The sequence below is a fragment of the Vulpes lagopus genome, chromosome 19 (genome assembly GCF_018345385.1).
Source record: "Vulpes lagopus strain Blue_001 chromosome 19, ASM1834538v1, whole genome shotgun sequence".
NCBI classification, from domain to species: Eukaryota; Metazoa; Chordata; class Mammalia; order Carnivora; family Canidae; genus Vulpes; species Vulpes lagopus.
The window spans coordinates 31261916-31278069 of NC_054842.1; the positions used below are offsets into that span (position 1 = coordinate 31261916).

Sequence of the window (16154 nt, forward strand, 5' to 3'; positions counted from 1 at the left end):
TCTCTCTCTGACTATCATAAATAAATAAAAAAAAAAAGGCAAAGGACAGGGATGAGAACGGTTTAATGGACCTGCAGAATCCTGGCTTGTTGACGACCCGTGACAAATTGCTTAGCTAGTGTTTCTTTTCTTTTTCCTTTTTTTTTTTTTTATTTATTCATGAGACACAGAGAGGGAGAGAGGCAGAGACACAGGCAGAGGGAAAAGCAGGCTCCATGCAGGGAGCCCGACGTGGGACTCGATCCCAGATCTCCAGGATCAAGCCCTGGGCCGAAGGCAGGCACTCAATCGCTGAGCCACCCAGGGATTCCCCAGTCATGAGCTTCTTAATCTCAAGAGTGAGGAATAAAATAAAAAACACTAGCTAAGGGGCAGCCCGGGGGGCTCAGGGGTTGATCCGCCCAGGACTTGATCCCAGAGTTCTGGGATCTAGTCCCACATTGGGCTCCCTGCATGGAGCCTGCTTCTCCCTCTGCCTGTGTGTCTGCCTCTCAATCTCTCTCTCTCTCTCTCTCTCATAAATAAATAAATAAATAAATAAATAAATAAATAAATAAATAAATAAAATCTTAAAAAAAAAAAAAAAAGAAGCAGCTCATGACTTTGGGTTGAGCAATATGACAGTTTAACCCCAACTGTTTTTCCTTTTAGTGCCCAAGGATGAGTCTACGTGTGTAAATACACCTGTGCAAGGTGAGTCAGAATCAGTAACACTGGGGCTCAGAGGTACAGGTCATTGTTGGGGAGAGGGTGAGGAGAGTCTTAAAAATGAACCAAAGTTACTAGAGTTGTAAAAAATAAAAAAATAAAAACCAGGAGAATGAGCCACCACTGCTACAGGTTATTGTTAAGGAGCAAATCTGTCACAAGCTGTGGCAATAATTACTGTTTGTGGGGTACTTTACAGTCAACAAAGAACCCCTGCTTGCACTATTCCTGTCTACTCTCCTCAGCAGTCTTCTAGGATGTGGGCATCATCATCCCGTGTTGTGTAGATGGGGAAAGTGAGTCCCAGAGCCACACAGCTGGGGAGTGGCTGCACCCAGGCTTGATAAGAGGTAGTGTGACTGGAAGCCCCTTGCCCTTCCCACACCACCCTATCCTTGTCACATGCTGCCTGCCTTCTCTGTACCAGGAGGCAGGAGCCCATCCCTAGCACTTCTGGGCCAAGTGGAGGCTTCATGAGAGGAGAGTCATAGATGCTCTAATGAAGAGGAGGAGGAAAATGAACTCAACCCTTTAGCTCTTAGCCAGCTGATTTTAATAACAGAGGAGTTGGTCTTGTCCTTAGAATAGACCAGGTGACAAGTTCTCCCATCTGTGTCTCTAGGTAGGCAGGGAAGGCCTGTATCTGTCCCCTAAGTACCTAGTCTTGGAAAACAGCAGTGTTTCTCAATGTAGTGTAGTGCCTGCACCAGCTGCATCAGCATGAACTAGGAATTTGTTGGAAATGAAAATTCTTGGTCCTAATCTCAGACTTGCTTAGTCAGGAACTCTGCGTGTGGGTCCTGGAATTCCATTTTACTAAGCCCTCCAGCTGATTCTGATACACACAAAAGTTTGCCCAAACAGCATTTCTGAGGGAAGGGTGAAAGTGGTGATATGGGTTGTGGTCCATGAAGGTTTTGGTGAAAAGGGGGAACAGCTGTGATTTCCCTACGGACAGCTGCCTCAGAAGATGGCGTTCAGAATTAAGTTTGTCTTCACTGGCATTCAGGGTCACCTTCTTGTTTCTTTGGCATTTCTGTCATCAGTAGTCAGACACTCCAAACTGCTTGAAGTAGGGTTAAATTTTTTTTTAATTTTTATTTATTTATGATAGTCACAGAGAGAAAGAGAGAGAGGCAGAGATATAGGCAGAGGGAGAAGCAGGCTTCATGCACCGGGAGCCTGACGTGGGATTCGATCCCGGGTCTCCAGGATCGCGCCCTAGGCCAAAGGCAGGCACCAAACCCCTGCGCCACCCAGGGATCCCTTGAAGTAGGGTTAAATGGAACTTGATGTTTACCAAAAAAAAATTCTTTTTAAGATTTTATTTATTTATTCATGAGAGACACACAGAGGCAGAGACACAGGCAGAGGGGAGAAGCAGGTTCCATGCAGGGAGCCTGATGCAGGACTCCATCCCAGGAATCCAGGATCATGCCCTGGGCCGAAGGCAGATGCTAAACTGCTGAGCCACCCAGGGATCCCAGGAACTTGATATTTAACTGTAGAGTGAAAAAACACAAGAAACAAATATAACAAATTAGAAATTAAAATTATCTTTTAAAATATAGGTGTAGGGAATATGAGTATTTCTTGTTATATTTTGCTACATAGATAAGATTTCTGAAAACTAAAAATACTTTTAGTATTTTTCAAGTGAAAGAGTTTATATTTAAGTTTCTAGTGCTGTAAATGGATAAATATAGGGATTATAACTTAAAAATGAGGTTAGTAAATGATCTTTATTGCTGCAGAAACCATCTTTGCAGTGGCAAAACATTTGTTTAAATTGTTGTATGTAGTAACCTAGAAAGTAAAGCATAAGCATACTGAGTCTACTGAGGTGCAGGGAAAAGGAAATAAAATAGTGTTAGTGGCATGTGTTGCTACTGGTTGCACTTCATTAGGTACTGATTAGGTATTTTAAAAGAGGAGTTGGTCTTGTCCTTAGAATAGACCAGGTGACAAGTTTCTTTCAGGTGACAAGAAAGAGAGAAGAATTGGCTTATTTGTATGCAAAAAGATAAAAGAGAATTTAAAAATCCAAAAATGTAAGGTTTTTCAAGGTTGGAAAAGCTGAGTACATTCAGACCCTAAAAACAAGAGATGCACCGGAGGGAGGTTTTGCCCAAGAAATGTTTATTACAACCTATCCATGTGGGAAAGATCTAGTTGAGAGTATGGTTGTCCCAGCCAGGCTGGATAGGGACCCTCAACTGAGAGAGAAATGTGTGGCCAAGATAGCAATCAGGCTTGAAAATTAGTCTAGGGGAAAATTGTGTGTGTGGCTACTACTGTAGGGGGGACAGCTCTACCATGACTTCCTGGCAAACCTGGACGTCCATATATGGAAGGGGTTGGAATTGCAGCATATTTGGTGGTGCCTCATCCAGACCTTGTGATCTGCTAGAACATGAGAGGATGGGAAGCTTCAAAGGAGCTGCTAGCTCAGAGGCTACCTCCCACTTGCCTTCCTGCCTCCCTTAGCAGGCTGTGGTCAGATAGTTTCTTATGACTTCCCAGATTCTGATGATGTATGGAGTTTTCTGCACTCCCCCCTCAGATCAGAACCACTTGGCTGCTGTCTAGGTTTGGCTTCTTGGTGATGGGGTTTCCCACAATTCAAGTTATGGTCCTCAGCCCTTTTGTTTCAGTGTCCTCCCTTTTGGTGTATGGGACAAAAGGAACGCCATGGCACCTTTGGATTATTCTTTTTTTTACTATCTGTGAAATAGTAAATGATCTAAAAGTGTCTCATGTACCTTCACCAAGCTAATCAGTCAGGCCTTTCCCTTGCTCTGTGTGTGTGAGGTTAATGACTAGCACGTGAAACTGATTGGAAGCAAATGGATATATGAAGGATACTAAGGTACTAAGGTTTTGAGATAATTGCTTTGTGAAGGCAGCCAGAATTCTGAAGTATTCAAATTTTGACACAATCTTCAAGCTTGCACAATAGGAAATGGGTGAAAAGTTCCTATCGCCCCCAAGGAGCACAAATTCCTCAATACCCAATCCAGATGTAGCTAGAGAGGACAATGGAGGAGGAAGATCCTCCCAGAGGAAGATGCCAGAGACCTTGGAGGGTAATGAACAAAGAATTTACTTTCAGAGAGTAGAATCTGAACCTAACTGGGCAGAAGAACCACCTGATACCTGCCTAGTAGGACTTCAAGATTTTATTTATTTATTCATGAGAGACACAGAGAGAGAGGTAGAGACATAGGGAGAGGGAGAAGCAGACTCCCTGCAGGGAGCCTGATGCAGGACTCAATCCCAGGACCCCGGGATCAGGACCTGAGCCAAAGGCAGAGACTTGACTGCTGAGCCACCCCGGTGCATCTTCAAAGATGATACTGACTAGCAAGAGCTGTGGGGCTCTACCCCTCCCCTTTTGGAAAGGGAGTTTTATTAGTTATTCTGTTCCTGCTCCATTGCATATCAGGTATGTTATTGGGCAGGGCTGAGGAGGGGGAAGCAACTTGTCTTTTGTCACCATATGTCCATATGTCACCAGACCAGGAGGTAGATTCTGGCAGAGACTGCAGCGGACCTGTAGTGTTCCAGGCATATCCCTTCAACACTTAAGCACCCTGTCAAACTTCCAACTGCCAGCATCTGTGTTTCTTTGCATAATGGCATTCTGTGATGCCAGGAGTCTGCTTTACCACCTACACAGTACGCTAGAGGGTGAGATTATGACCCATGACTGACAGGTATACATAGACTTTTAGTTTGCAAGATTTTTTTTTAAAATTTTTATTTATTTATGATAGTCACACACAGAGAGAGAGAGAGAGGCAGAGACACAGGCAGAGGGAGAAGCAGGCTCCATGCACCGGGAGCCCGACGTGGGATTCGATCCTGGGTCTCCAAGATCGCGCCCTGGGCCAAAGGCAGGCGCTAAACTGCTGCACCACCCAGGGATCCCCCAGTTTGCAACATTTTTTTTAAAATTTTTATTTATTTATGATAGTCACACAGAGAGAGAGAGAGAGAGGCAGAGACACAGGCAGAGGGAGAAGTAGGCTCCATGCACCGGGAGCCCGACGTGGGATTCGATCCCGGGTCTCCAGGATCGTGCCCTGGGCCAAAGGCAGGCGCTAAACCGCTGCACCACCCAGGGATCCCCCAGTTTGCAAGATTTTTGAATGGGATACTCTACCCTGGTTCCCAGCGTTTCCCCAGGGTAACTGATTTGTTAGTACGTGCTTTGGATGCTTTATTTTCCCTGCCTTACTCTCTCATCCTCTTATCCATGTTTCCTTACTTACCAAATATGACATTTGAAAAGTCTTATTTAAGAGTCGATTTTCTGGGGAAACTCAAACTGAGACAAAAGACCCAAGACAGGGGAAGCCTGGGTGGCTCAGCGGTTGAGCGCCTGCCTTCTGCCCAGGGCGTGATCCTGGAGTCCCGGGATCGGTCCCACATCGGGCTCCCTGCATGGAGCCTGCTTCTCTCTCTGCCTATGTCTCTGCCACTCTCTATGTGTATCTCCCATAAATAAAATCTTAAAACAAACAAAAAAAACACACCCAAGACATGTGTTCCCTTTCATAGTGTGTGTTGTTGCTGGAAAGTTGTCCAGCCAGGGATTGAAGTTCCCATCCTCTTTGCATTTAGGTGAGGTCATGTGACTGAGTTACAGCCAACAGAATATAGGTAGAAGTCGTCCATGAAAACCTCTTGTACTGTCTTCCATGATTCCTTATTCTGGGTGTCAGCACACAGGGCAATCTTGGAAGCCATATGTTGAAAATGGCAGAGCCTTTCTGAATCTTGATCTCTGAATGATTGACCATAGCTATGCAGTTGAACTCCCCACCCCTGCCTCTCTAACAAATCACCACCACTGCTGCCAGTTGGACTTTATTTTGTGAAGTCATTGAGATTTGGAGCTTCATCTTTTATGGCAACTAATATCAACCTAATCAATCTGAACTTGGCAAAGTTTAAACAGATGTGTAGCTACTTCAGAAGTTGTTTTTATTACCACAAAGGCCCTTGGAAAGAGGAAAGAGTAAAATTGTTCCAGAGGCAAAAGCCAGAGGTCACATGGGGAAGAGCATGGACTATGGAAGTGGGCTGCCTAGTTTGAATGCTGGCTCTAACAGGTACTGACCTTAAGCAAGTTACTTAATTTCTCTGTGCTTCTCTTTCCCGTGTATGAAATAGGAATAATAATAGCATCTACTCATAGAGTTACTATAAATTAATATTTGGAAAGCACTTATTTCAGCACCTGGTACACAGTCAATGATAAATTTAGAAATTCCTAATTTTCCAAAGCCCATCATGAAGTCTTGAAATTATTTTCCACAATATAATTTTCTAACCTTCTGCTCTACTATTGTGAGAGTTGTGCCAAAGAAACAGAGATGGCTTTAGCACTTTGGATGTTCCTCCTTTGCAGTATGACTTTGTTCCTGTACATAACATTTTCAGAGTTTGCTCCACTCAGAGGTCAGAGGGCATCTCTGCCCTATTGGATACAGGCTGTGTTAGCTTTAGGTAGATCATTAACCTTAGGAGAAATGTTCACCTCTTAACCCTATTTGGTTTTTGTCCACAGGCCTGTAGAGAAGATTGCTCAATCCACTTTTTTTTTTAAAAGATTTTATTTATTTATTCATAAGAGACACAGAGAGAGAGAGAGAGAGAGAGAGAGAGAGAGAGAGAGAGAGAGGGAGGGAGAGGGGCAGAGACACAGGCAGAGGGAGAAGCAGGCTCCATGCAGGGGAGCCCAACGTGGGACTCCCTGAGTCTCCAGGATCACACCCTGGGCTGAAGGCGGGGCTAAACTGCTAAGCTACCTGGGCTGCCTGCCATCAATCCACTTTTAAGACAACCATTTATGTGCATTTATTCATCTATTTGATAATTTTTTTTAGCCCTATATAATACCAGGCACTATTTTCTTTCTTCTTTCTTTCTTTCTTTCTTTCTTTCTTTCTTTCTTTCTTTCTTTCTTTCTCTCTCTCTCTCTCTCTCTCTCTCTCTCTTTCTCTCTCTCTTTCTTCCTTCCTTCCTTCCTTCCTTCCTTCCTTCCTTCCTTCCTTCCTTCCTTCCTTCTTTCCTCCCTTCCTTCCTTTCCTTCTTTCTTTCTTCTTTCTTTTTCATTTATTTGAGAGAGAGAGAGTACAAGCAGGTGGAGGAGCAGAAGGCCAAGCAGACTCCCTGCTGAGTGAGAAGCCTGATGCAGGGCTTGATCTTAGGACCCTGAAACCATGACCTCAGCCAAAATCAGATGCTTAGCTGACTGAACCATCCGGGTGCCCTCCCAGGCACTGTTTTCCAAACTTAGGATTAGTATGTTGAACAACAAAAATGTGATGTTTGCTCTTATAATAGACCCTATTTCCTTTCAAAGATATGGATAAATGAAGGAAGAGCTGGAGCAGTTATAAATGAGCACAATAATCCATAAAACTCACTAATCCAGTAATAATACACTAGAGTTTTAAAAAATAAAGATGAAAAATTAGCAGCTAACATAGTTTTCACTTGTGCCTCTTTTATGAAGAAGTAGCTTATGCAGGAATTGTTCTCTTGTTGAGTGTATCTAGAAGGTGTGAATAAAGCACCATAAAACATCTGCTTAAGAGCTTTAGAAACTTAGAGGTGCCAAATTTATAGAAAAGGGAGGGGATAACAGAGGGGTGAGATGACATTATACAACACATTTCTTCAGGGGAATTTGCCACTTCTGGGCACAAAGCAAGAGGTATCTGGATTTGTCTGAGCAGAGGGCCACTGCTGGCAGAATTTATGGCAGTCTCCGGGCTGGAGAAACAGAAATAGAGGAAAAATCCCATTAAGAAAGGAGGTGCAGAGAGCTGACAACTGACCAGTTTTCCCCTTAAGATATTGGCACAAATTGAAGCTTCATGGAACAGGAGGCAAAGAAAACAACCCCACACCTTAGAGTGGGCCTAAAGAATCCACCAGGTTAATTTCTTATTGCTGCTGTAACCATTGCCACAAATTTAGTGGCTTAAAATAACATGTTTATTATAGTTCTGTAGGTCAGAATTCTGAAGTGGGTCTCATTGGCTAAAACCAAGGTGTCAGCAGGGCTGTGTTTCTAAAGGCTTGACAGGAGAATCCATTTTCTTGCCTTTTCCAGCAGTGGAGTTACATTTCTTGGCTCATGGCTCCATTCCCTTCCATCTTCAAAGCCAGCGATGGCAGAGTCTTTCTTACATTGCCTCACTCAGACACCAACTCTTCCCTTCTCTCTTCCACAGTTAAAAGACCTTGTGATTACAGTGGCCCACCCAGCTAGATAATCCAGGCTAATCACTTTATCCTGAAGTCGCCTGATTAGCAATTTTAATTCTATATCTACAACTTTCATCTTCCCTTGCCATGTAACATATTCACAGTTTATGAGGTTAGGACATGGATATCTCTGGGAGGCCATTTTTCTGCCTACCATACCAGGCTTTCAATTGGAAGCAACCACCTAGTCTTGATTCAGCCCAGCCTCGACTGGTTGAAAGTGATCAGTCCTCATTCTATCTTCTTAGCAGGATAAAGGAGTGAATACACTTTGGAAATGATGGTATATCATCTGGAGCCTCTAAAAAAAACTTAGGAACATGTCTAGTTATTCCAGCAAAAATTAAAAGGCATGCCAAGTGAATTAAGAAACTAACAGAAAAACACACAATATAAATACATCTACAAGTAATCCAGATATTGTAGTTAGCAGGCAGACATGGACCTTTAAAAACTATGATAAATAGGGCAAAAAAAAAAAAAAAAAAAAAAAGAAAAATTTGGTGACAACAGAGGAAAAGATGGTGAAAATAATGGAAGAGATGGAGAATTCCATTGGAGAACTAAAATCTATGAAGAAGAAATCAAGTGGAAATTCTAGAAGTGAAAGAGGCAGGAAGTTATTCCATTATGGATGCAAGAAAAAGTGTCTTCATGCTTTCAATCTGTCTGATTGGAGCAGCCAAAATTGTGTGGCAAAATACAGAAATTACAAAAATATGGAAAGAATTTTTGCAACTCAGAAATAACCTTGTAAATGGCAAAAAGATTTTCTTACTGCAAAAAACAATCTATGTGATTTTACACAAAAAGGCAATAATTGATGGCAATTTCTCGATAGATGGATTTAACAGCACAATAGATACACAGAAGAGAGGATTAGTAAACTGAAAGGCAGGTCAGTATAAAATATCCAACTGAGCACGGTGAGAATAAAAAAATGGAAATATAGAGAAAAAGCATGATACATGTGTGTAGTTTTAAAACATTAATATACAATTATAGAAGCAAAAAAGCAACAGAAAACAAGCAGAAAGAATATTTAAACAATGAGAATTTTCCAAAAGTGCTGTAAAACAGCCCACAACTAGGGTAAAATCATAATTAGGCATAGCATAGTCAAACCAAAGAGTATAAAGAAGATAAGGAGGCTATTTTAAAGCAGCCAGAGAAAAAAGACTTGTTACCTTCAAAGGAACAACTGTTGACTTTGGTTGACTTCTCAACAGGAATTATGGGTAAAAGAAAACCGTAAAGTGACATTATTGAATTTGTAGAAGAAAATAACAGAGTGAAACATACTCAGTGGGGAAAAATCTTACAAAGCTATTAGTTAAAAATACTCAAAATCCTGAGAAACTTCTTTGCCAGAAGATTTGTACTAAGGGGAAGAAATTATTTAGACAGAATGAAAATGATCCCAAATGGAAACACAGAAATTGAGGAGGGAATGAATAAAGAGAGTAAATATGTGGTGAAATATAAATAAATATTGACGATATTTGTAAATATTGACATTGATATTATGACATTCTAAACTATAAATGTAATTAAAAGTACGTAACAACACAACAGACAAAAGGGAGTAATTGAACTTAAATTTTATGAAGTTCCTAGGATTAGCAAGGAAGTTAAAGGAGTGATAATGTTCCTTACACTATAATAAATATTGTAATCTATTGGGTATTTACAAAAGAATAGGAAAATAATGTGTAACAAGTGAATAAGAGAGGAAAAGATGGGGTAATTTAAAAATTAATTAGGAGTGATTGGGTGGTTCAGTCGGTTAAGCAGCTGCCTTGGGCTCAGGTCATGATCTCAGGGTCCTGGAATCAGGCCCCAAATTGGGCTCTCTCAGCAGAGAGTCTGTTTCTCCTTCAGCCTCTGCCCCAGAGGCCCCCACACCCCACCCCTACTCTCTATGTCTCTCTCTCAAATAAATAAGATCTTTTAAAAAGTAAAAGAAAATAAAGAACATAAATCAGGTTAGCCAAATAGAAAACAAATAGTAAGGTCTAGATAATAATATATCTGTAATTACATTAAATACCAACAAATTATGTATGCCAAATAAAGTCTAAGATTGTCAGGTGGAATTTTAAAAATATTTACTATTTATAGAAGACACTCTTTAAATATAAGGACACAACACTGAACACCAAAGAATTAGAATATATGCCATGCATACAATAGCTAAAAGAAAGCTAGTGTAACTAATACCAATATTAGATGATACTTTAAGGCAGAAACATTACTAGAGATAAAAAGAGGCTTTTCATAATGATCGTAAGTATAAAAGGACTAACCCACCAGGAAGATACCACAATTCCAAATAGGTATGCACTCAAAAATAAAATTTTAGGGAAGCCGGAGTGGCTCAGCGGTTTAGCGCCTGCCTTCAGCCCAGGGCCTGATCCTGGAGCCCCAAGATCGAGTCCCACGTCGGGCTCCCTGCATGGAGCCTGCTTCTCCCTCTGCCTGTGTCTCTGCCTCTCTCTCTCTCTCTTTTTTTTTAATTTAAATTTTTTATTTATTTATGATAGTCACACAGAGAGAGAGAGAGACAGGCAGAGGGAGAAGCAGGCTCCATGCAGGAAGCCCGACGTGGGACTCGATCCTGGGTCTCCAGGATCAGCCCTGGGCCAAAGGCAGGCGCTAAACCGCTGAGCCACTCCGGCTTCCCTCTCTCTCTCTCTCTCTGTCTCTCATGAATAAATAAATAAAATCTTAAAGAAAAATCAGATTAAAAAAATCAAAAAGGAAACAACACAATTGTCATATATATACATACATAATGTATTTATGAAAATGCTTTATATGTACTATAAATTACATATAAATGTTTATATATTATATATACAAATACACTTTTCCCAACAACTATAGAATACTTATTATTTTTAAATGCACACTAAACAATAAAAAGTGACTGTAATCTGGGCCATCAAACAATCTTCAATACATTTCAAAAGATAACTTAATTCAGAACATGTTATTTTACTATAATGGAACTACACTAGACATAAACAACAAAAGTTAGCTTGGAAATTATAAACACTGGAAATCAGGCAATACACTTCTAAATAAATTATGAGTCCAGTAAGAAACCACAACGAAAATTAGAATCTATATTGAATTAGAATATGTATTTTTAAAATATTTTGGATAATCATAAAGATATATCCAGAAAAAGAGTGCTTATAGGGATATTTATAGCCTTTGATGCATATATTGGAATGGAAGAGAGCCTGAAAATCAATGTTTTTAACTTCCTTTCATAAAAACTAGAAAAAGAACAAAACCAAAAGAAAATCAAGATAATGAAAATTAATGAAATAACAAATGCATTTACAATGAAGAAAATCAACAAAACAAAAAGTTGGCTCTTCACGAAGATTAATAAAATAGATAAAACCTTGGCAGTAAGAATCAAGAAAAAGGAGAAAATAAGAATTACCAATATCAGCAATGAAAAAGAGGATTGTAGCAAAAATCTCCCCACATTAAAAATGTTTGAGTTTTCAGGTTGGTGAATGCATGTATGTGCTGAGAAGGTGATACACTCCAATTCCTCAAGGACAGAAGTTCCTGTGCTTGAGACCCTTTCAGACCTCACCTATGAGCCTCATCATCTGGCTGCTTATCTGTACCCTTTATATATTCTTTGTGATAAACATTAAAAAAGCATAAAGATAATATTGAGAAAACTTTACATCAATAAGTTGGAAATTTAGATGAATTGGAGACATTTTTTGAAAAGCAAAATTACCAATACTTGAAAAAACTTGAAGAAATAGAAAATCTGAACATTCTTCTAGGCATTACTGAAATTTAATCTGTAATTGAAAACCTTTCTACTAATAAAACTCTAGAGATGAGTGGCTTCACTGGTGGACTGTTCCAAAGATTTAAGAAGAAAATAACATTACTCTTATGCAATGTGACATTGCATAAGACAATAAGAAAAGTGACATTTTCCAATTTATTTTATGAGCTAACATAACTTTAAAGCCAAGCCTATGGGATATTAAAATAAGAGTAAAATTGAAGAATAATTTCTCTCATGAAAAAAGATGAGACAGATGCAAAATATCCTAACAAAATGTTGGAAATTCAAATTTAGAGGTATATTAAAAGCGTTATACATAACAATCAAGTGGGGTTTATTCCAGGAATGTAATAGTGGTTTAACATTTAACAGCTGGAGTAGTTCATCACATCAACAGGAAAAGGAGGAGAAATCATGTGATAATCTCCATAGGTACAGAAAAAAACTTGATAAAAATTCAGCACCCATTCATGATTTAAGGAAAAAAATTAACCAAACCAGGAAGAAAAGGAGCTTCTTTAATCCGGTAAATAATACCTAAAACAAAACGAAACACCAGCAAACATTTTACCTCATGGTGAATTATTGAAAACTTTCTTCCTCATTCACTACTTCTATGGAGTGATGTACTGGAACTTCTAGTCAGTGCAGTAAATGAAGAAAAAAAATTATAAGAACTGAAAAAAAGGAAACAAAAACATTATTCACAAAGGCACCAGGATATACACAGAAAATCCAAAAGAATAATTTATAATTAATAACAGTACAGTCATTAGACTCAAGATCAATATAAAAAGAAGTTGGTTTTTTCATATTCCAGCAACAAACAAATGGGAAACTGAAATCATGGTCCTATTTATAATATCACCCAAAACCAGTTGATAACTGGGAACAAATATAGTAAGGATGTTCAAGGACTCTAAACTGAACACTATAAAATGTTATCAAGAGAAGAGCTAGTAAAGAAGGCCTAAATAATTGCAGGGATATGCCATATTCATGAATTGCAAGGCTTAATATTGTGGAGAAGTCAAATCCCTCCAAATTGATCTATATTTTTGTATAGTTCAATAGAATCTCTGCAGGTTTTTTTGTTTGTTTGTTTGTTTCTGGAAATTGACATGTCAATTCTAAAATTTACTTGGAACTCCAAAAACCAAAACAATAACAACAATGAAACCCAATCCATCCTGAAGAAGAACAAAGGACTTACATTATGAGATATCAAGATTTAATAAAGCTATAGAAATTGAGACAGTGAGATATAAGTGGAAGGATTGATCAATGAACAAATTAGAGAGTTCTGAAACACATACACAATTGCCTGATTTATAAAAAAAAACTTGTACTAAAGTACAGTGAGAAAGAAATCAGCTTTCTGGTAATGGTGCTGGGTCCATTGGACATATACATGAGAGAAAAAATGAATATAGGCTCCTGTCTCACACCATTTACAAACATCAATTCCAAAAAAACATCTAGGCTATGTGGCTTAGTTTTTTCTTCTATGACATTATGCTAGCTCACCAAGCTATTTAGTTTATAACTACAGTTTTATAGCACAAATTAAAGGGCTTATAAATCATTTGTTAAATTTGAGGAGACCTAATGAGTGACTATTTGAAGCAAAAAAAAAAAAAAAAAGTCTGGGCAGCCCAGGTGGCTCAGCGGTTTAACGCTGCCTTCAGTCCAGGGTGTGATCCTGGAGTCCCGGGATCGAGTCTCGAGTCAGGCTTCCTGCATGGAGCCTGCTTCTCCCTCTGCCTGTGTCTCTGCCTCTCTCTCTCTCTCTGTCTCTCATGAATAAATAAATGAAATCTTAAAAAAAAAGGCACAATAAGAAATCATCTACTTCTTTTAATCTAATTTCTTTCTAAGATGAATGGAAAATAAATGTCTATGGATAAAAAAAAAAAATCAGTTCCAGGTGGATTCTAGATCTAAATATGAGGGGTAAAAACTATGAAGCTTTCAGAAGGAAACATTTTCATGAACTTGGTACAGGCAAAGATTTTTTAAACAGTATACAAGAAGTGCTAAACATAAAGGAATATGTTGAAATTGGATTCAGAAATATTTAAAGACAAAGACACCAAAAGACACCATTAAGAGAGTGAAAGGCAAGCCACAAAATGTGAGAAAATATTTGAAATACATCCAACAAAGTTCTCGTAGCTATAATATATAAAGAACTACTACAACTCAATAAAAAATAAGCAAACAATCCAATAGGAAAATGGGCACATCACAAAAGAAGATATCTAATTTACCAATAAACATTAAGAAGTATTCATCTTTATTAGTTATCAGGGTAATTAATATTAAAACAATATCGATAATGAACTTCATGTGCTTCAGAATAGCTAAAATTTAAATAAAATTTAAATTTATATTTCATCCCAAACTGAATATTAACAAGGATATGGGGCAACTGGCACTTTCATACACTGTTGGAAGTAGAGGGGGAGTGGAAGTTGTACAACCACGTCAAAAAATGCAGATATTAAAAGCAGAATATAGGTGTGCCCTGTAATTCAGCAATTGCATCCTGTTTATATATCATTAGAAATGCATACACATGTTCACCAACAGACAGGTACAAGAATTGTTATAGCAGTTATTACTCCGTAATAGCCTTAAATTGGAAAAAAAGAAAACAACAACCAAATTTCCACCAGTACTCAATGATATATTCACCATTGAAATACCACAGAGCAATGAGAATTGTAATAAAGGCATGCCTCATTTTATTGCACCTTGCTTTATTGTATTTTGCAGATACTGTATGTCTTATTTTACAAACTGAAGGTTTGTGACAATTCTACGTCAAAAAAGCAAATAGGTACTATTTTCTCCAACAGCATTTGCTTGCAATGGGTCTCTGTGTGTCATTTTGGCAATTCTCACAATATTTCAGACTTTTTCTTTATTGTCATATTTGTTACAGTCATATAGGATCAGTGATTAGGACTCACTAAAAGTTCAGGTGATGGCTAGCATTTTTTAGCAATAAAGTATTTTTAATTAAAGTATGCACATTTTTATAAACATAATGCCAGTGTACACTTTTTAAAAAGTTTTATTTATTCATGAGAGACACAGAGAGAGGGAGAGACAGGCAGAGGGAGATATAGGCACAGGGAGCCTGCTGTGGGACTTGATTCCAGGACCCTTGGATCATGACCTGAGCCAAAGGCAGACACTCAACCACTGAGCCCCCAGGTGCCCCAGTTTTACGTTCTTAAGGCCCAATTCTGAGGATGCTTTATTACACAAGCCTCGGTTCATAGTTTGACTAATTGTATTGCCAGTCCCCAAACTTAATTCAAGGAAAGTCTATTTAAAATGTATTTAGTGCAAAAGACTTGAACCAATACTTTATACAAGAGGGCACCCAAATAGCCAATATGCTTATAAAAAGATGCTCAATCTCATTAATCATTAGAGAAACTCAAAATTACAGTGCAAAACCAGTAACATTCCCATTAAAATATTAAAAATGTGGAGCAACCAAAATCTCATACTCTTGGGAGTGTAAATTGGTTTCATTTTGGAAAACTGTTTGGCAGTATATATTAAAGTCAGACATACTTCTACTTTATGACCAAGCAATTACTCTTCCCAGAAATATCCTGCAGAAATGCATACCTACATGTCTAAAAGACATGTGCTAGAATGTTCATTGCAGCACTCACTGGCTCTTTAGAAGAGCCCAAACAAGAAACTACAATTACCAACAGGCACGATTAAAGTACAGGATAATGTGCAACACCAAGAACTCGTGAAGGACAGCTATACACAACATCATAGAGGAATCTCACAAATACAACCTTGAGTGAAAGAAGCCATTGTGTGATTCCATCTCTATCACATTAAAAAATCCACCGAGTTCATCTTTGTTGTTAGAAGTCAAGGTAAAGTATATCTTTGTGGGGGGAGATGGGAGGCAAGTGGAAGAAGGAACCGGGGGGCCATCCCTGCCTTGTTGATGTTCTGTTCCATGATGCGGGTGCTGGTTATAAGGCTATGTTCACCTGGCGATAATTCATCAAGTTGTACACTTAGGGTGTGTGAAGGTTTAGGTATGTTTACTGTACTTAAACAAAAGTTGTTAAAACTTTAAATTTTCCCCAGGCGGAGCTCACAGACTTCAGAAGGACTGGGCTGCAGGCCGCAGGACCAAGCAGAAGCAGCCCTCTGGGGTTCAGCATTTCACTTGACTTTAAGCCTTCAGCAGAGGGTTATAGGAAACCCTGTCTTTTGGGCGGGGGTGGGGGTGGTGGGGGTGGTAGAGGGCTTCCGGGAGGGAGTCGGAGTGGGCAACCGAGGTGCT

At 39.1% G+C, this 16154-nt stretch overlaps 1 long non-coding RNA gene across 1 annotated transcript; it reads left to right on the top strand.

Annotated features, from left to right (window-relative positions):
- Positions 1 to 5693: 5693 nt before the first annotated feature.
- LOC121478882 lies at positions 5694 to 16069 on the top strand. Its single transcript, XR_005984601.1, has 3 exons — positions 5694 to 5825; positions 15562 to 15735; positions 15956 to 16069. It is a non-coding gene; the product is annotated as an uncharacterized LOC121478882 (long non-coding RNA).
- The last annotated feature ends 85 nt before the right edge of the window (positions 16070 to 16154 follow it).